This window comes from Pleurodeles waltl, chromosome 5 (genome assembly GCF_031143425.1).
Source record: "Pleurodeles waltl isolate 20211129_DDA chromosome 5, aPleWal1.hap1.20221129, whole genome shotgun sequence".
Classification (NCBI taxonomy): Eukaryota; Metazoa; Chordata; class Amphibia; order Caudata; family Salamandridae; genus Pleurodeles; species Pleurodeles waltl.
The window spans coordinates 1,174,013,196-1,174,034,292 of record NC_090444.1 but is presented as its reverse complement, the minus strand read 5'-3'; positions in this window follow the sequence as shown (position 1 = coordinate 1,174,034,292).

Here is a 21,097-nt window from a genome sequence, read left to right as displayed (position 1 = left end):
ACCCTGCTGATCATGAGAAAAGGAGGGAAAGCGTAGTTTACAAAACCTGACCAATCCTGAAAGAAAGCAACGGCTGCTAATGCTAATGGATCTGGACGCCAGCTGTAGAATAAGGGAAGTTGAGTATTGAGATGGGAGGCAAAAAGGTTGATTCGTAAAGGACCCCACATATTCTGAATGCATTGAAAAATATTTGGATGGAGTTTCCAGTCGCTGGCATCTCGGAGGTAACGTGAGTGCCAATCTGCGACGGAATTCAGAGATCCTGGAAGATATTCTGCATGAACCGAAAGATGGTTTGAAAGGCAAAATTCCCAAAAGCTCTTGGCTCATTCCGCCAGAGGTTTGGATTTTGTGCCTCCGAGGTGATTTATATATCTTACCGCCGAAATATTGTCCATTCTGAGTAGAATAGCGCAACAAACCCTGTTCTTTGCCAGGCTTCTGTTTGCAAAGGAGCGGGCAAGCATCTCTAAACAATTTATATGCAATCTGGACTCCTCTGAAGACCATGAACCTCCAGACGAGATTGGTCCACAAAGGGCCCCCCAACCTGGGAGGCTTGCATCTGATTCTAACACAAGATCTGGGGCTGATGGAAAGATAGTTCTTCCGTTCCATGCGTCTAAATGGTCTATCCACCATTGAAGTTCTGTGCGAGAATCGTGATCTAGGGGAATAGTGTCTGAATACGAAAGGCCTTTCCTTAGGTGACGAATCTTTAATCTTTGAAGAGCCCTGTAATGGAGAGGACCTGGGAAGATCGCTTGAATGGAGGAAGAGAGAAGACCCACGATACGGGCCAGAGATCTTAGAGAAATAAGTGAATTTCGTAGGACCTGTAAAATTTCTGACTTGATTGATTTGATCTTCGAGGAAGGAAGAAGAAGAATGGCTGAAACAGAATTTATTTGAAAACCTAAGAATTCTATAACCTGAGTGGGGGTGAGAAGAGACTTTTCGTTGTTGACGATAAATCCTAGATCAGATAGCAGGGAACACGTGAGAGTTAGATGGGACGAAAGCAACTGAGGAGATTGGTACAGTAAGAGGATATCGTCTAGATATATGATGAGTCTCACACCTTGAGCTCTGAGAAAAGCCACTACGGGTTTCATGAGTTTGGTGAAGCACCAAGGGGCGGAAGAGAGACCGAAGGGTAGAGAGGTAAAGTGATAGAGATGGTCTAACCATTGGAACTGAAGAAACTTCCTGGATTCTGGATGTATTGGAACAACCAGATATGCATCTTGAAGGTCTAGACGCACCATCCGATCGTTTTGAAGAAGAATATCTCTGAGATGGAGGATGGTTTCCATTTTGAAGTGTTGGTAAACTACAAAATGATTCAAGTGTTTGAGGTTTATAACAGGACGCATCTTCTTGTTTTTCTTTTGAACAAGAAAGATGGAGCTGATAAACCCTGTTGGATCTGGAGTGGTAATAGAGATGGCCTCTTTCTGGATAAGGGAGAGAACTTCTGATGTAATAAGATCTGACATTTCTGCAGAGAAGTGAGGAATTAGAGGAGGACGAGGTTGAATTGGGGTAGAATAAAGATCGATGATGTAACCTTGTACAGTATTGAGAATCCAAGGATCTGAAGTAATTTCCAACCATTTTGGGAGAAAATGGCGAAGACGCCCACCTATAGGGAAATGACCACAAGAAAGGCTTACCTGTTTGGCTGGAGGCTCTGATACCCCTGTAACCTCTGGAGTGGAACCCCCTGGTTCTCTGGGGGTAAAATTGCGGTCTGTAATCTTGGTAAGAGGAACCGCTGTAGACTCTGGAACCTTGGTTATGGTAGGTGCGGCCGGCAAAGCGGTTCCTCCCTCTGCCGGCCCTGCCAAAAACACGCTGGCTAAACATCTTCTTTACCAATTGTTGAGCTTTGTCCAATGACGTGAAGGTTGCTACATATTTTCCTAGATCCTTGATAAAGGATTCTCCAAACAGCAAACCTTCAGTATGAAAATTCGGTTGCACTGTAGCCAAGTTAACCAACTTGGGGTCAAGTTTCAATAGAAGGCTCTTTCTGCGCTCATGAGTTAAAGCCTCATTAGCATTCCCTAAGAGACAGACAGAACGCTGTACCCACAGAATAAGTTCCTCTGGGTCTATAAAAGAACCATCCAATCTGGCCGCCTCAGCAATATCGAAAATACGGGAAAGGGGACCAAGAATATCCAAAAGTTTATCTTGGCAGCCTGACCACGCCTTGTCCACTCCCTTGCAAGGGTCTTTGCCAAGTCTTGTAAAAAAGGTGATCAAGGGTTGATCAATGGAGGGAGTTAGGGAGGACTTATGGGGAAGGGAAGGACGAGGGCATTCAGATTTTAGTTTCGCTCTGGTCTGCTTTTCCAAGGGACAATTTATTTTAGCTGAAATATACTCGGCTACATAGTCTGCCGGTGCCCACTCCGTGGAATTAGGATGGAGAATTAAGGAAGGGTCAAACATGGGTAAACCCTCAGGATCTAACAAGAGACGGGATTTGGAATTGTCAACAGATAATTTAGATTTTTTGCGAGGGGGAGGAGAGAGGGAAACATTGTCATCTTTGTCAGAAACTACGGAATCTGAGTCTGCATTCGGCATGTCATCATCCGTATCCTGAACAGCAGAAATTACCAAGGGGGTATAATATTATTAGATTTCCATTTATGTTTCAATGATGACTGGGAATTATCCATATTTTTATACTCCTTGGAAGGAGCCTTTTGAGGAACCTCGTCCTCCGCCACATGTGAGGAACCCTCACCAACCTTTTGCGCCAATTTTTGAGGTTTATTATGAGTAGAAGGGGATAGGCGCTGACTGCATTCCCCCGCAGCCTGGGCCGATAGAGTCTTGGATATTAAATTTGTAAATGAAGACTCAAGTTTCTTGGAAAGTCTGTTTATAGATGAGTCAACAGCCTGTTGTACTGAGGATTTGATAAAGGAATTTAATTCTTGTCTAATATCGTTAACATCCTCCAAATTACCCTGCCTGGAAGGAGAAATATCCCTTTCCATAGTGAAATGAGCAAACAAGGGGTTAAAAAGGAAAGGAAAACAAAACCCCGCCTGTGGGCGTGCCTTAAGAAATATCTTTCCTACAGGAGAGGTACCGGAGGAGTGGCCAGGGCAGAAGGAAGGAGGGTCCAGAGAAAATAACCTGTCACGCTGTGAAGACGGCAGCGTGTGCTGGAAAGGATTGCGGGCGTAAGAGAACAGAACAGGCAAGTAGAAATGCTGGGTGGAAATCAGCAGGAGAAATTGAGTTGAGCGCTAGTAATGTGCGCGCCGAGCGACAGAAACGTCAGTTGCTCGAGCGCGCTGGCCGGAATGTTAGTGTTTCCTCAGACGCGCTGAAAGAGAACGCGCGAGTCTGAGGAGACGCTGCCGGTAAATGAGAGCGCGAGCAGCAGCGCTGAGTCTATATTTGCGGCGACTCGCCGACTAGGAGAAAAAAAGGCACAAGCATAAAATAGCAAATAATGGAACAAATATACAGTACGCTTAAGAAATATATAAGTAAATATTAAAAACACGTATAGAGCAATGAAGTAAGGTACTTAAATTGACTGCGAGCAGCAAGAAAAGAGGGCTGTTCGCAGTCAAGTGATGTCATAATGCCTATGTATATGTTCATTGGTTGTTATTGTTGTACACTTTTTGATTCCCATTGGCCCTTTTTCTTCTGGCCTTATGGAACTGTAGTTTCTTGACTGCTGCTATTTAATAAAGTAAGAAAAGAAACGCATAATAGGAGCCTCCGGTCTTGCCATAAAATTGGAAATCTCAAGTGTCAAATAGGGCTCCCTTCCCTGAACAGTTTTCACCATAACAAAACAGTGCATGGTAAGCTTGTGAGGGGCCGTGGCCTCTCGCTCCACAGGTGCTGGGTAAAAAAATCATTTTTTAGCAATGAATAATCCCTCCTCACAATGCGTCCTTGGTCTGTAAAAAGTTCAAGGTGGCCCAATATCCTTGATATAAGAGAGCCATGGAATTCGGGACACACCATCAAGGGCCAAGGAGTCACACAAAATAAGCCTATCTAGAGACAGAATCTCCTTCAGCCAAATGGACAACCAAAGTAACAAAGGGTGAAATACGATCAAATCAGGGATACACCTCACACCCACTTCCCCATGGAGCAGCTCAGATGGTGTGCTCTGGGGGACATTCAAGAGGTCTTTCAAAAAAAAAATCTCAACTACCTGAAGCTGAGAAGAGTGCACATAGCCCCAGATGTCACATCCATAACTGGCAATAAAGGCACACTTGACTTTATAGACTCTTAGCATTGCCTCCACTTGAGTATGTCCCAGATGCCTAGCAAGGACGCTGAACCCATTAATAGCTGATTTAAATCTGACTGCACTTTCTTTAATAGGGGATGCCAGAAAAATCTAGAGTCTAACAAAATCCCTAGATACATGAAATAGTCGATCGCTGAAATGGACTGTCCCTTACTCAAAAAACTTTTGGTCATGGTATTCTGTGGGACCACCATCATAACATGAAATTCAGAATAATTGGTGGTGAGATCAAGTCCATCCGTAAATGTCAACACCAGGACAGTGCGCGCTCTACGGGCATCTAGAATGCAAAAATCCAACACTTGCAAGATAAAGTAATTTATGCATTGTGATGATATGTTATTGTTTAACCTTTTGCATTGCAGAATTCCATCCAAAAGATTCATTTTTAAGGTGCTTATAAATACTGTACATTTACAATGTATTGCTGCAGACATTCAGAGTGTGTTAGGGTGTGGTCCCTTTCCAGGGCCTTCTAGAGACTTTCCCTGCAACATGCCTGGGCGTGGTTCTAGGCTGGGCCAAGACTCTATAAAAGAGAGTCAGCCCAACTTCCAGTGCTCACTATTCAGAGGTCCCGGTGCAGAGCGGCAGCTTCTTCCTGAACTCCTGTCCCGGCGGCCTATTTGGATTTTCCAGTCTTCTGCACTCATCTCTCATTGGTGATCACTGTTTCCAGGCGGTAAGACGGTGTTTGGACATTTCCCAACACCGTAATTGAGAATCTTCATATTCTTGCTTTTAATTCTTAAATGAATAACAGATTATTTGTGTACTGCCATTTTTTGACATTTGTATAGTGTTTTGCAAATAGGGAGGACGCGCAATTTATTCCGTAAAGATTTGACTTCGTTATTACATTATTGTTCATTGCGCGCTGATATTTCTTGACATTTACATGATGTTTTACGAGTTGGCAAGACGTGCAACTCGTTTCATGAGCATTTAACTTTGTTGTTCATTGCGCGCTATCTTTTCTTGACATTTACATGGTGGCATTCGAATCGGCGAAACGTGCGATTCACATCTCGTGTGTAATTCATGCTGTTCATTGTGCGCTACCATTTTCTGGCATTTACATGGTGGCATTCGAATCGGCAACACGCGCTATTCTTTCCTTGAGTTTTTTTTTTTTATGTTATTCATTGTGCGCTACCATTTCTTGGCATTTTTATGGTGGCATTTGAATTGACAAGGCGCGTGATTCTTTCCCTGAGTGCTTTTCATGTTGTTCATTGTGTGCTACTATTTCTTGGCATTTGTATGGTGGCATTTGAATTGGCAAGACGTGCAATTCTTTCCTCGTGTATAAATAATGTAAGTTACTGTGCGCTTCCATTCTAAGACATTTTCTTAGTAGCATTTCAAGTTGACACGTCGCGTAATTTATTCCTTGAATCTACGTTGTGTGATTTCATGGTGCACAAACCTTTATGGTGTTTAATACTCATATAAAAATCTGCAATGTGCGCAATTTACTTCCAAATGTTTTTTCTGAAATGAACACAACAATACCAAAGTTCTAGATGTAATGCTGTGTGTTCCTGATATGTATTCATAAAAGGAGATTCATATGGTTGTTTAGAAATTGCTCAGAGTGTTTCCTGATTCTGATGCTAAAGAAAGTACTTGAATCTGAAAGTCCTATTTAACTTTTTCTGTTTCCTCCTCAGGTAATCGGTCATCTAAAGCCTAGTCAGTTTTAGGATTATTCCAGGGTTGTGCATGTTTTAGCATGGTACTGATTTCATGAGATGTAATCTTGATGTTGTGTTTTAACTTTTTGCTTCCTACAGGTCTCCTTCCCAGCTGTTCCCGTCCTAATCCCCTTTTCCCCACTTGGACTCTCTTAGACTCTGTGATAAATCTAATAAGAGTATTGGAGCTGTCTTGTGGTGGAAGTGTTGGGAACGTGCACGGACCCCGAGGATCTGGTGACTCTGACAGTAAAGGTGGGTAAACAATTGATGAGATGCTGCAAACCCTTAGCCGTATGTGATAAAAGTACTGCACTGTCTGTGTATGAAAGGACCGGTAGGTGATGACCACCTACAATAGGTATGTCTGCTTCAGAATCTAAAAGGACTGTCTCCAAGCTGTTGATATAAAGGGTAGTAAGGAAGGGGGCCAGGATGCATCCTTGCCATACCCCTCACTTTAACTTCACAGGCTGGGTACATTTCCCCTTCCTCTCATATCTAACAGAAGCAACTAGACCCTCATGCAGGGCATACAGGAAAGAGAACAGGGCAGATTTGAGCACCACGGCTCCAAGCACAGCCCATAGCTTGGATTTATTTACTCTATAAAATGCCAAGCTTAGGTCCATGAAGGCCAGATGTACCGCCCCACCCTTCGTCCTGGTATACTTCATAACCAACATATATCGGTTCAGGGTCACATAATGCCCTGCCCCGACCTAAAGCCATATTGAACTTCAGAGAGTATTGTATTATCTTTCGCCTAGAAGGAAAAGCGATCCAATAATGCACTCCCCAACACCTTGACCTCACTATCCACCAATGAAATGGGACGATAACAGGCAGGATTGTCCCTATTTCCTTTTTTGAAGATCGGGACAATGATGGGGTATTTCCAGCTAGATGAAAGCCCCCCTCAGCAGCCGCATTTACGTGATGTGTTAAGATAGGTGCCTACAGATCAACCTCAGATTTAAAAAGGTCGCCAGAATACCATCATGTCCTGGTGCCTAATCTCCTGGGAGGGACAATATGGCTTTCCTGACCTCCTCCCAGTCGAAACATAGATCGGATGACACCCGTTCAACAGGCAGAAAAACCTCTATAGACTCAAGGTAATAAATGCCCCAAAGTGGTCTGACCACACCTGGGTGGGGGGGAGAGGGGAGGTGGGGGAGAATCGTCAGTGCCTGCAAGCACCCATGCTCAGTGGAAAAGAAGAGATGATCGACAACCCTCCAAAACTCTGTGCTTTCACGTAAGCTACTAACCTCCACCAACTTATCACAAAGCTCCCTTTTGAGAGCCTTCTTCCTTTCCCAGTGACCCAAACGATAGCCCACCCTGGCGAGCCTCACTTCCTCCCTATCCCTAGGCTGCCTATGCAGAGCAGCCATTAGAATCCTGTGAGCCCTGGCACAATCCTTATCAAACCATCCACCTGAGTGTGCCGCATAAGCTGCACTGGGATCAGTAATGGTTGACTTAATGTAAGCAGCAATATTTGAAAAAGCCAGCAGGATCTCTGGATCGGAAGCCCCATCATCTAAACATGTGCTAAAATCCTGCGGGCATCATGAGATAAGAAAGGAGAGAAACTCGGCTGGAACCAACTTGGCCCACTTCAGGCTTTGCCCCTGAGCTGTGGTGAGAACCGGCTCCAAGAAAAATACATCTGGCCCAAGCACAGGAGTATCCCACCAAAAAGAAGCCAAAAGGGGATTGTGATCGCTCGGAGGATGCAACACTACCCTAAACTCAATAAGTGAAACCAATAGAGGGTTGGAAACATATATATAATCAGTAATGGAACTAGTGTCAGTCCCCACAAAGGTTGGTATCTGTAGCTCATTGTTAATCTCCTCCTGATTAAAAAGGTTCACAAGAGAATAGTCTAAAACAAGGAATGAAAACGATCACCTAGGAGGGTATGTTTCAAATGTGCCTGATCCAACTTCTCTGAGTATCCATCTAAGGGTGAGCCCTCATACAAGTAGCAATCAGAGCAAGGATGTCAATTAAGATCTGCCATCAAAAGAGTGCAGTGGACCCGGGTGAGCTGGCTCAGCTCGCTCACAACATTCTCCTCCCGGGAAGAGTTATAAACATTAACAACTAAAACCGTCTCCTGATTTGCAAAGGTCAAAATCAAACCCATGATGGAAGATGAGGATGTAACAACTTTCTCCAAAATGCAATTCAGGTTGATTGTAATAAAAGTAACTAGCCCTCCCTTGGCTCTCCCATGGGGTGAGGGCAGGGCAGAGGTAATACACGATGCATAACCATCTAAAGCAAGAGAGTCCCCCATATGCCACGTCTCAAGTAAGCAGACGATATCAGCAGTGGACTCTTTATCCTCCAGCTTTCCTCTGACCCCTGCAACATTTCAGCTCAGAACCTTTAAGGAATTTGGGGAGAGTAAAGGGAAGTGTAATGCCCCCTTGGATTCCTTACAATCACGTGTTTAATTCTCTATTTAGTCTGCTGGGTGCAGGAATCCTTGACCCTTTTGGTGAACTGCAGCACTCTTTGACCCTCGGTTTTTGCCAATAGAGTCTGGGGTGCATGGACATTTTCTGTTAGGTTCTTTGTGGTTGTTAGCCAATCTAGGTAAATCTACAAATCAGACTCAGACACATATGTTCACTGTTTTAATCCTTTATTGTTGTAGGAATATGTGCAAATTAAAGTTAAAATCAGTGCATATTTTGATACAACCTTGAGATGTTTTTCATGGACAAAATGTTTAATTGACATTGAGGGTTTATGGTCTACTGTTCAATTGTAAGAGGACACTCTGACAAAGCCAGTAGGTCCGATGTTTTTAATTTAATTATTGTGCTCCTAGGGCTTACAGCCTGCTGTTGCGCAGCTCATTCGAGATTTATTTGGCATAGGAGATCCAGTATACACTTAGGGGCAGATTTATGGAAAGTGTCACTGCACCGAGTGCAGTGCCACTTTCCATGCGCCCCTTAGCGCCCCATACGACCACCATGTGTGCGCCGTATTTAAAATATGGCACACCATGGCACATGGTAGGGGGCAACAGTGTAATCCAATGTGACGCTATTGATGTTCTCTGCAGGAGTAGTGCCAAAATATTGGCGCTACTCCTGTAGAGTACATATGTGCCCATTCTAAATAATGGAAGCCCCTTTCTAATGCCTGCTCTGAGCAGGCGTTAAAAGTGCCATAAAAAATGGCGAGAGGAAATCTCATAGATTTCCTTGCGCATTTTTTCAGCCCCCCTAACAGGGGAACACCCCCTTTGCATTCATTATGCCTGGTGCAGGCATTATGTAGCGCAAAGGGTTACAGAGTGGCGCAATGCCTGCATTGCGCCACTCTGTAAATACGGCGCAGGGATTTCGGCCTCATTGGGCCATATTAATGTGAAAAATAATGACGCTAATGTGGCACAAGGTGGCCCTAGGGGATTATTAATATGCCACTTGGTTTGTTATTTGGCCTGTAAGACCTTTCTTTGTTGTGTGCTCAAGCTGCAATGTTCTTTTCATTGTGCCCGTATAGGCATTCCACTTGCCAGCTTGTATATATTTATTAATTTATGCTTTCTTGTAACAACAGCCTGGTTAGAGTGATGCTCTGCCTCTTTGACAGAGGTCAGGCTCCGACCACATCTACAAACACCGTTCCTTTGCTCCGTCAAGAAAGATGTTACTACTCCATTGGGGATACATGCAACTTGGTTTTATTAAACAGGAAGTGTGAGAAAGCCCCTCTTTTTGTGTGGTCACACCCAATTATTTTGCACTGATGTTGCTGCTTTTTTACTCTGCACACTTGGGCACTGCTGTTCAGTCCCCAGTTTATGAGCTCTAACCCTTAAAACATGGTCAAATTGGCTAATCCCTGATTGACATTAACTCTCCTGTTAAGCCATAGTGTATGGTGTGCAAACTAAACCCATGTCAGGTTGAACCACAGAATGTATTGTGCCACCCACTAGTGTAACAGGGAAAGCATGGTTTCAGGCCTATAAATGTAGTGTGAGTGCAGCAGCAGTTTAAACCTGCCGTCTGACTTGGTCAAAGTAACCGTTTGAACAGGGGAAACCCCACCCCTTAGTAGGCACTGCAATCAACAAGGTAGAGAGCCTACAATTTAAAATTGGAACATTCAGAAATCTAATGTTGCTATGTTCCCCCAGTGACAGAATCACAATAGCTAGTTTCACCTTGAAGGTGGGGCCATCCTATGAGGTAAACTAGTGAACAGGTTCAACCGCTAATTTTAATATTTATTAAAAACTAAATTCAGAGGCAATGTTAGTTTTTTTAATACATATTTAGAAAAGCAACATTTAGAAAGTTACCTTTTTCCTAACTGAAGCTTCTGGAGGCTAATTTGTATTATTCTGCCTACAGCTGCTCTGCCAGTGCTTGATCGTGATGAGAGCAGGACCAATGGCTTAGGCTTTTTCACTGGAAGACCTTTGGGTGAGGTAGGTGACAGATATCAGCTCAAAACGGATAGTTTGGTTGGTTCAGGAAGTTCGTTAACTTGAAAAAGTCCAGGTTGATGCCTGCCCACTCACAGTTATATGTAAGGGGAGAACCAAGGAAGGGTCAGCGAGGTCATCTGTAGCCAGTTGGGAGCCATTTCCACAATTGGTTAAAGAGTGCCCAGAAGTCACCCCCACCCACTGGCTATTGGAACCTACAAAGCTGGAACCTCATACACAGCTCATCAATACACTCTCTGGACCTTTTAAAGAACAGAAGAGTACTGGGCATGCTGTTTGAAACCTGTGTGGAGACCTGAAGGGCTGTACCCACTCATACTTGTGCCTCTGAATAAAAAGTTGACTCCAAAGGTCAGTTGATTGACTTTCTGAGTAGCTACCATAACACAACAAGCAGTAATATGCCTTTTTATTGAAGTGCCCAGCTGTCCAGTGGAAACTGGAACTGGACTGCACAATGCTGGTGGCTTCTGTTGGAGTAGGTTCTGGCCCCTAAGAGCTGTCCCTGATGTCCTGGTTGCCTCAGAAGTGACCAAGAGGAGCTGCTCCAGAAACTCTGAAAAGGTGGTACTAAAAACATTTTTGGACTTCCAATGTCTCCAGAGTGTTATAGGGACCTTACATAAGAGGTGTCTAAATTCAATGGTATTTTATCAGATGCAGTTTCAGGCTTACGTTGCTGGAGATTTTTGAGCTTCATAAAAAAAGACTATGGGCCTGATTTAGAGATTGGTGGATAAGTTACTCTGCCACAAAAGTCCACTGTATTACACGTACATTATATCCAGTGACACTTGTAATAAGGTGGACAGACTGACGTTTGTGATGGAGTAACTTGACTGCCAAACTCTAAATCAGGACCTAAGTCTGAAGATAGAAATCTTGACTGAGCGAATGTGAGAAAAGTACTTATCTGACTCAAGGACTTTGTCAGCTGCAAAATTTGAATTTCTCTCACTCAGAGCTTTTCCCACTAAGACCAATTACTCTGGTGGGATCTCATCCAGCGGCTGTCTGGCTTTGAGAAGACTTTAGTGGATACAGCCTGCAAACTAGCCCCAACAGAGAATTTTGACATCCATTTCAGAGACTAAGACAAAGGATAACAACTTTGACCAGGATGAACCGGCTTGGTGCATCCAACCCACATGCTGTCACAGTCGGCCTGAAATCGCACCTGGTCAGCTACAAACAGTATCTGTTGATTTGCACTTCACTTTTTCTTGGCACGTTTTGCCTTAAGTCTTTAAAAATTCATATCTCTGCTTACTATGGTTGAGTTTATCTTGTTTTGGTGTCACTTTGGGGGTGATTCTGACCCTGGCGGTCAGTGATAAAGCGGCGGCCAACCCGCCATCAGGCTGGCGGTCCAAAAAATGGAATTCTGACCCTGGCGGGAACCGCCAACACAGCCCGCCACATTAACACTCCGCCCGCCGCGGCGGTACAGACAAACAGCGCGGCGGTCACCGCCAACAGGCAGGCGGCAGACAATGTACCACCCACAGTATCATAACTCACCAATCCGCCACCTTTTCCGGGGCGGGAGCCCCGCCGATAAAAACACGGGGGAAACAGACTACGAACGGGAAAACGCTCACCTCTACGCACTCCACGAGGAAGGAGGACAGCATGGAACCCGAATTAAACATACTACCTGCTCTCGTCTACCTGCTCATCTACCACGAGTACGAACGCCGGCGCAGACGACAACGGTGAGTACTGCACCTACGACACATGGGAGGGGGGAGGAGTAAAGCTTACGGGCACACACATATGCGACCCCCACCCCCCCAAACTATGTACACACCAATGCAGAGCAACAAGTCACAGTGACCCCACCCAAACCCCCCTGATAAATGCAAAGACATAATTAAATTGTGAATAAAAATTTATGTACAAAATAGGCTCTGAAAAGTGATGGTCAACTAGCCAAAAAATCAATTTTAAAATAAGTCTATATACAGTGCAATGGATAACCGAGGCAATTAGTCCTGCACATCAAAAGAAAATCGAAGTGTCCGTGGGCCAAAGTGTAACAACACAAGGGCAAAGCCCACACAGGAGACCTGAGTCCTCTGGAGAGAACACTGCAGGGGCATCTGAAGAAAAAACTACAGGCACCTCAGGGGGAAGGGAAGGGGGGCCACCACAGCCACATGAGTCCACGACGCCAGAACCACGAAGGGGCCACCATGCCTACTGTGCCATCCTGGGGAGTGCAAAGCCACAGTCTCTCAAGTCTCTACAGTAGGTGGGTTGCCCACTGTTCCATCCTGGGGAGTGCAAAGCCACAGTCTCTCAAGTCTATACAGTGTGTGGGTTGCCCACTGTGCCATCCTGGGGAGTGCAAAGCCACAGTCTCTCAAGTCTCACAAGTGGGTGGGTTGCCCACTGTGCCATCCTGGGGAGTGCAAAGCCACAGTCTCTCAAGTGAATTACAGTCTCCACTGGTCAAGGAGGAGGCATGGTGGGCACAGTGAACCGTTAACAGTGCTTGACAGGAAGGGCCCAGCGGAGCGGTGCTTGAGACGGCGGGGCCCAGCGGAGCGGTGCTTGACAGGAAGGGCCCAGCGGAGCGGTGCTTGAGACGGCAGGGCCCAGCGGAGCGGTGCTTGACAGGAAGGGCCCAGCAGAGCAGTGCTTGACAGGAAGGGCCCAGCGGAGCGGTGCTTGACAGGAAGGGCCCAGCGGAGCGGTGCTTGAGACGGCGGGGCCCAGCGGAGCGGTGCTTGACAGGAAGGGCCCAGCGGAGCGGTGCTTGAGACGGCGGGGCCCAGCGGAGCGGTGCTTGACAGGAAGGGCCCAGCGAAGCGGAGCGGTGCTTGACAGGAAGGGCCCAGCGGAGTGGTGCTTGAGACGGCGGGGCCCAGCGGAGCGGTGCTTGAGACGGCGGGGCCCAGCGGAGCGGTGCTTGAGATGGCGGGGCCCTGTTCAGCGGTGCTCTTCTGCACGGCGGGGCCCTGTTCAGCGGTGCTCTTCTGCACGGCGGGGCCCTGTTCAGCGGTGCTCTTCTGCACGGCGGGGCCCTGTTCAGCGGTGCTCTTCTGCACGGCGGTTCCCTCTTCAGCGGTGCTCTTCTGCACGGCGGGGCCCTCTTCAGCGGTGCTCTTCTGCACGGCGGGGCCCTGTTCAGCGGTGCTCTTCTGCACGGCGGGGCCCTGTTCAGCGGTGCTCTTCTGCACGGCGGGGCCCTGTTCAGCGGTGCTCTTCTGCACGGCGTGGCCCTGTTCAGCGGTGCTCTTCTGCACGGCGGGGCCCTCTTCAGCGGTGCTCTTCTGCACGGCGGGGCCCTGTTCAGCGGTGCTCTTCTGCACGGCGGGGCCCTGTTCAGCGGTGCTCTTCTGCACGGCGGGGCCCTCTTCAGCGGTGCTCGTCCAGTAAGTCAAGGGAGCCAGACCTGGCCTGGACTCCCTGCTCAGTCGCCCTCCGACCGTGCTGTTGCTGGACCCTTCGGTGACGGAGTCCTGGGCCCTTTGGTGTTCTCCCTAACACCCGGGATGGGGCTTGTGGGCCCCTCCTGCTCTGCGCTCCTGCTGGCTGACTTCTCCGCCCTGCTGCCCTTTCGCTCCTTAGATGGGGCTCTCGGGCCCTTGCCTCCCCTAGCTGTTGTGGCTGGTGAAGTGGGCAAACTTGGCTCCTTGGGGGCAGCCGTGTCAGTCCTCTCATGGCGGCCCTTTGGTTTCCGGGTCCTCTTGCCTGGGGGGGCGCTGGCTGTCCCCTTGCTGCTGATTGAAGTGTCACTGCTGGCAAAGGGTGGACTCCAGAACCCATGCACCACAGTGACACTCGAAGCTGGGCTGGTGGTGGCTGAGGTGCTCTTGGGACTCTTTGCAGATGGAGGGGGTGGGTCAGTGGAGGGAAAGAGGTCAAGATTAGCGAGGAAAACTTTCTTAGGACCAAGGTAATAGGTAGGAGAAGTGGTGATGGGAGTGGAGGAAGAGGATGTGGTTGTAGGAGAGTCAGGTGTGCTGTCTTTGGGTGCAGGTGCTTGTGCTGGAGGCTGTCGTGAGGTGGATGGCTGTTGGGTGGGTGTCTGCCTGCGTTTGTGTGTCTTGGAAGAGGGGGTGACAGACACAGTGGGAGAGGACACAGGGGACGTGTAAATGGTAGTGGGGGTGGTGACTGCACGTGTGCGGACTGGACTGGAGGGTGTGCTGGTGATGGAAGCACTGGCTGATGGTGGTGTGCATGCAGGCGTGAGTGTAGACGTCACAGGGAGGGAGGAGGGAGACGAGGAGGAGGGGGACACAGAGGTGGTAGTGAATGTTGGAATGTCTGCATCTGGGTGTTGCTTGCGTGAATGCTTGTGGGTTCTGTGGTGCTTGTGTCTGGATGAGCTGCCCTTGGGTGTTGAGGTGTGTGCAGGCTGGTCTGATGGTGTGGATGGGATAGGCTGAGGAACAGGAGACAGAGACAGGCTGGAGGCAGTCAGAAGAGGGAGGCTGGAAACAGGGACAATGGCTGCCGTCAGTGCTGAGGCCAGAGCATTGAACGATCGTTGATGGGCAGCCTGACCCGAATGAATGCCCTCCAGGTAGGCATTGCTCCGATGCACCTCCCTTTCTTCCCCCTGGATGGCATTCAAAAGGGTAGTCTGCCCAACAATGATGGTCCTCAGGAGGTCAATGACCTCCTCACTGAGGGCAGCAGGGGTAACAGGGGCAGGGGCTGAGGTGCCTGGGGCGAAGGAGACGCCCGCCTTCCTGGGCGAGCGGGCACGGAGCGTAGGCTGAGGGGCTGCTGGGACGGCGGGGCTGGTGCGCTGGGTGGCGGCTGTACCTGTAGAGGCGGGGGGCCCGGATGTTGCCGCCATCACTAGGGAGCTCCCATCCGAGGACGTGTCGCTGGTGTCACCACCGGTCCCCGTTGTGGTGCTCCCCTCGCCCTCCGGATCACTGGTGCCCTCGGTGTCTGTTCCTGGTCCCACCGGGGCCTTGTGACTTGCAGCTCCCTCGTGCTCCGATGCCAAATCTCCTCCGCCTGACGATGCTAATGCACACATGCACAAGAAGATGAAGAAGAAGGGTGGGGGGAGAAAAACGAAGACCAGGTTGAGTGCATGCAATGTCAACACCGTGGGCGGAGAGGACAGACACAGGAGCCTCATGCACTAAGCCGCGCATTCGGGGTACACTACTCAGTACTTCTGACTAGTACAACAGGTCTAGAGACGACAAAGGCGCACATGTGTGATGCTGGACCATCGATAGCTGTACTTGTCACCCTACAGAGGTGGGGGCCGGGAGCACAGGGCCATGCCTAAAGGAGAGGACTACACTACAGAAAGCGCCCTGGCCTAATGTCACCCACAACCCTCCTCCCCCACCCAGACGCCTCCACTGCGCAGAGAGATAGCAGAATGTGCTGATACTCACCCCCTTGTGTCTGCTGTGATGTCCTCAAGCGCCCATCCAAATCAGGGTAGGCCACTGCCAGGATCCGGGACATCAGGGGGGTCAGGGTACGACTGGCACCCCTCCTAGGTTGGGAGGCCATCCCCAGCAGTGACTCGGCGGTCTTCCTGGTCCCGCGGCGGATGTCCTCCCACCTCTTGCGGCAGTGGGTGGCCCGTCTGACGTGGACCCCCAGGGCCCGGACTTCCTTGGCGATGGCACGCCAAATGTCCACTTTCTGATGGGCGCTGACCTATTTGACATGTACAGGGTGGGAAGGAAAAATCATAAATTTTCTGCATGTTAGATGCGATTGGCCCCCCCTCCCCAACCTTGCCATATGGCACATGCTCTCATCTGTTGTGCGTTGCACTCCTCATTCGCCCCCCACCCCACCAACTTACATCCACCCCACTCCACACAGGCATAGCCCATTCAATGTGCACCCAGTGTACTTACCTGTTGGTCTGGAGGACTGTAGAGAAACGCATACTGGGGGAGGACCCCATCCACAAGTTTCTCCAACTCCTCAGACGTGAAGGCAGGGGCCCTTTCCCCAGTCGCAGCAGCCATTGTCACTTCCAGACCGAGGTCACAGCAGCACTTGCAGTATAGGTCCTCTCCTGTGGATGATCAGGTCTCGAGTGATTAAGCAGATAGAAAATGGTGGTCACGCCCGCGGCGGTGCGTACCGCGGCGGTGCGTACCGCGACCGCCGGCGCACCTCGTCATTGGCTCCTGAAACCCATAGGCTTCAATGTTAGCCAATGTGGCTTCGTATAGCGGTCTTCGACCGCCTACCGCCACGGTGTGCCACGCCAGCGCATTGACCTCACATCCCATTGTCCCACTTCATAGGTCAGGCAGCCGCCATTTCAAGGGCCCACATGGCATAATTTGTACTGCATCACACAGGCCTAGGCCTTGCATTGCCACACATACACGCCTTTCAATACATAGATAATCGTGTGCTATGCATGCAGTGGTGAACGTACCTGTGATTTGCTTGACTCTGTGCTCCATGTTGTCCTTCCTAGGCACCGTCTGCTGGGACTTGCGAGGAGAAGGATGAATCCTCGCGTGTACCGACCGCTGGTGGACCTGTCGACAATGGAAGAACGCCATATTATACTACGATACCGACTTGACTGAGCCACTATACATGAACTGTGTGCCCAGCTGGAGCCAGCCCTGATGCCCCCCATCCGCCAACCCACAGGAATTCCCCCACTAGTGCAGGTTCTGTCAGTCCTCCATTTTTTGGCAAGTGGCTCATTCCAGACAACAGTGGCCATGTCATCTGGAATGTCTCAGCCTATGTTTTCAAAAATCTTGTCTAGAGTGTTGTCTGCCCTGACGAAACACATGCGGCGCTACATTGTATTCCCTGAGGAGGTTGATTTGGCCACTGTGAAGGGTGATTTTTATGCCCTTGGACATATCCCCAACATAATTGGTGCCATTGATGGGACCCATGTGGCTTTAGTACCCCCAAAAGACGATGAGCAGGTGTACAGAAACAGGAAAAGTTACCATTCTATGAACGTCCAGGTGGTCTGTTTGGCTGACCAGTACATCTCCCATGTGAATGCCAAGTTCCCTGGGTCAGTGCATGACGCGTATGTGATGCGAAATAGCAGCATCCCTTATGTGGTGGAACAGCTACAGAGACACCGTGTGTGGCTAATTGGTGACTCTGGTTACCCCAACCTGCCTTGGCTATTGACCCCAGTGAGGAATCCCCGGACCAGGGCAGAGGAACGGTACAATGAGGCCCATGGGCGAACTAGGGGGATCATTGAAAGAACCTTTGGCCTCCTGAAGGCCAGGTTTAGGTGCCTGCATATGACAGGGGGATCCCTGATGTACTCACCAAAGAAGGTGTGCCAGATCATCGTGGCCTGCTGTATGCTTCACAATCTGGCATTGCGACGTCAGGTGCCTTTCCTGCAGGAGGATGGTCCAGATGGTGGTGTTGAAGCAGCTGTGGAGCCTGCGGAGAGTGAAGAGGAGGAAGACGAAGAGGACGACCCAGACAACAGGGACAGAGTTATCCAACAGTATTTTCAGTAGCACACAGGTAGGAATCACCCACGCCATTTAACATTTACTGAAAGCCCCCTGCATCTTTACTTTGTGTATTTCCCCCCAGTTCTTTTAAACTGATGTTTGATTTTCCCTTCCCTTTTCAGTGCTGTATGACCCACTGCGTGACTTCTGCTTGGTTAGCCCATGGACTAATGCTTATTGACATCGGTATGTTATCATCACATAAATAACAGAACATTATTGATCAGTAATGTGTTATACATTTGTAAATAATACAGGCTGACTCCAGAATGATTTCAGTGCAATGAGTGATTTATTTTTAGTGCTAGATATTGGTACATGATATCAAAACGGTGATGGGTGAGGGTGGAGTTATGTCCATGGCAGAGTCCAGTTCTCGGTCGCACAGGTGCATTGTCCATATGCCTGTGGAAGGATGGAGCAAGGGCAGTTCAAGGTTGGACAGGGTGACACTGTGGGACAGTGGAATGACATCCGGGGGGATATTAGGCTGGCGGGGGTCTTGGCATCCTACTCTGTCTTCCTTTGAGATCTCAGGTTCCTCTTGCGGGGTGGTTGTTCTTCAGCAGGAGGTGGGGTTCTGGTGGCCCGTCGTTCTGTGGGGGCCTCCTGACCACTAGCGCCGGCGGAGGTGGTGGGCTGTTCCTGGCTAGTGACAGGGGCCCTTTGTGGTGCCACATGGTCCCGCAATGTGGTATCTATACGGTTGAGGGCCTGGACTATGGTCCCCATAGCGGTAGCGATGTTCCTGAGTTCATTGCTGAACCCCATGTACCGTTCCTCCTGCTGTGCCTGGATCTCGGTGAACCTGGCCAGTACCGTCGCCATCGTCTCCTGGGAGTGATGGTATCCTCCCATGATGGTGGTGAGGGCCTCTTGGAGAGTCGGTTTCCTGGGCCTGTCCTCCCCCCCCTGTCGCACAGCAGCCCTCCCAGTTGCCCTGTTTCCCCGGGCTTCTGTCCCCTGGACGGTGTGCCGACTACCACTTCCCCCAGGTCCCTGTTGTTGTTGGGGTGTTGGGTCAGCCTGGGTGCCCTGTAGTGGCGGACACACCGCTGATTGACGCGTCCGCGAGACAGAGGCATGGGCCCGCTTGGTGGGAGCTGTGCTTGTGTTCCCAGAGGGGGTTGGGTCTGCTGTGGCCTGTGTCTGTGTGTGGGGAACCGACTGTCCAGAGGTCCCCGATGGTCCGGGCTCGTCATCAGGTTCTAGGTCGACAGAGCTGCTGTCCTCGCTGGGGGCCTGTTCTGGGGGTGGGATGGACAAATCTGGACCCTCCGTGGCGGTGTGTTGGCGTTCGGGCCCTGCAGGGGTAAAGGAGTATGGTTATTGTTTCGGTGTGTGCCATGACGTGCATTTTGAGTGCCCTTGGCCCCCAGTGCTGGCATTCCCTTGTGGGAGTTGTTGTGAGGGTGGTGTGGGGGGGGGGTGTATGGGTATGTGCAATGGTCATGCTTTGGTGGTGGCTGTCTATGGTTTGTGTTGGCATTCAGGGGTTGGTGTTGTTTAGGGTGGGTTGTGCTGGTGAGACATTGGCAGGGAGGTTGTGTGCTGGGGGTTGAGATTGGGGGTGAGGGTGGGGGGGGGGTTGGCATGCTGGTGGTTGGGGGGGGGGTGAAGTAGTTGAGATTCGACTTACCAGAGTCCATTCCTCCGTGTACTCCAGCGAGGCCATCAGGATGCAGGATGTTTACCACCTCTTGCTCCCATGCTGTGAATTGGGGTGGAGTGGGTGGGGGTCCGCCGCCAGTCTTCTGCACAGCGATGTTGTGTCACGACACCATCGAGCGCACCTTCCCCCGTAGGTCGTTCCATCGCTTTCTGATATCTTCCCGATTTCTGGGATGCTGTCCCACAGCGTTGACCCTGTCTACGATCCTTTGCCATAGCTCAGCCTTCCTTGCTATAGTGGTGTGCTGCACCTGTGTGCCGAAGAGCTGGGGCTCAACCCTTATAATTTCTTCCACCATGACCCTGAGTTCTTGGTCCGAGAACCTGGGGTGTCTTTGGGGTTCCATGGTGTGGTGTGGATGAGGTGTGGGGTGGTGTTTGTGGTGATGTGCGTGGTGATATGTGGTGATGTGTGCGTAGATGTGGTGTGGGTGATGAAGTTGGGTTCCTGTGTGTGTTGGGGTTTTCTATTGCTGTGCTCGCTCTCTCTATCTCTGTCTCTCTCGCCTTCTCTCCGATTTCCAACTAGTGGGGGTTTGTGGGTGATTTGGGTGTGTGTTTTATAGTTGATTGGATATGTGGGAGTGTTGTTTGTATGTGTGTCAGGTGTGTGTATTTCAAATTGTCCAATGTGGCTGTGTTTTGGAGCTGTGTGTGTATTTTGAGCGCGGCGGTGTGTACCGCCAATGGAATACCGCGGTTGAAAGACTGCCGCGTGGATTCGTGGGTCAGAATGGCATGGGCGTGTTTGTGTTGGCGTGACGGTGGAGGTTTGGTCATCTCCAGTTTTCCGCCGCCCGCTGATGAGGCGGACTTCCTTGGATGTCGGATTGTTGGCGGTTTCACAGTTGGTGGTCAGAATGACCGTGGCGGTTTACCGCAGCGGTAGAATGGCGGACTTCTGACCGGCGGTACGGGCCTTTTACCGCCGAGGTCAGAATGACCCCCTTTGTCTATTAAACTTTTCTCTACTTGCATAAAATAAAGTGGGATTTTTACTGTGTTGTGTTTTTGACTTTTTAACTGTGTTGGTCCTTTTAAAGGCTTTAACTGTTTTCTCTAGGATAAGCCTGGCTTCTCTGTGCCATAAGTAAAAGGAGTTGAGCTCAGGTTTGAATACTGAAACCTTCACCTGAGCCTAACATGTTAGTAACTTTACTACTGTCAGTGGACTACAATCCACCCCATTTAATATATCACTTTTTACACACAGAATGAACGTGTTTTGGCAGACGCCTTTCTCAAGATAAGAAAATTTGGCATTATCATTTACTGTTATACATGTAATCATAAACACAGAAAAAACGCAATGTGATTGAACTAAGTATAACAGTGTATACACACATGTACCATAACATAACAAATACATGCCACATAGAGGAGGCTTGCTCATTTATGTGTACTATTTAGATATATGTGTAATAAAGAACCATTTCTTTTGCAAATTAAAAGCACT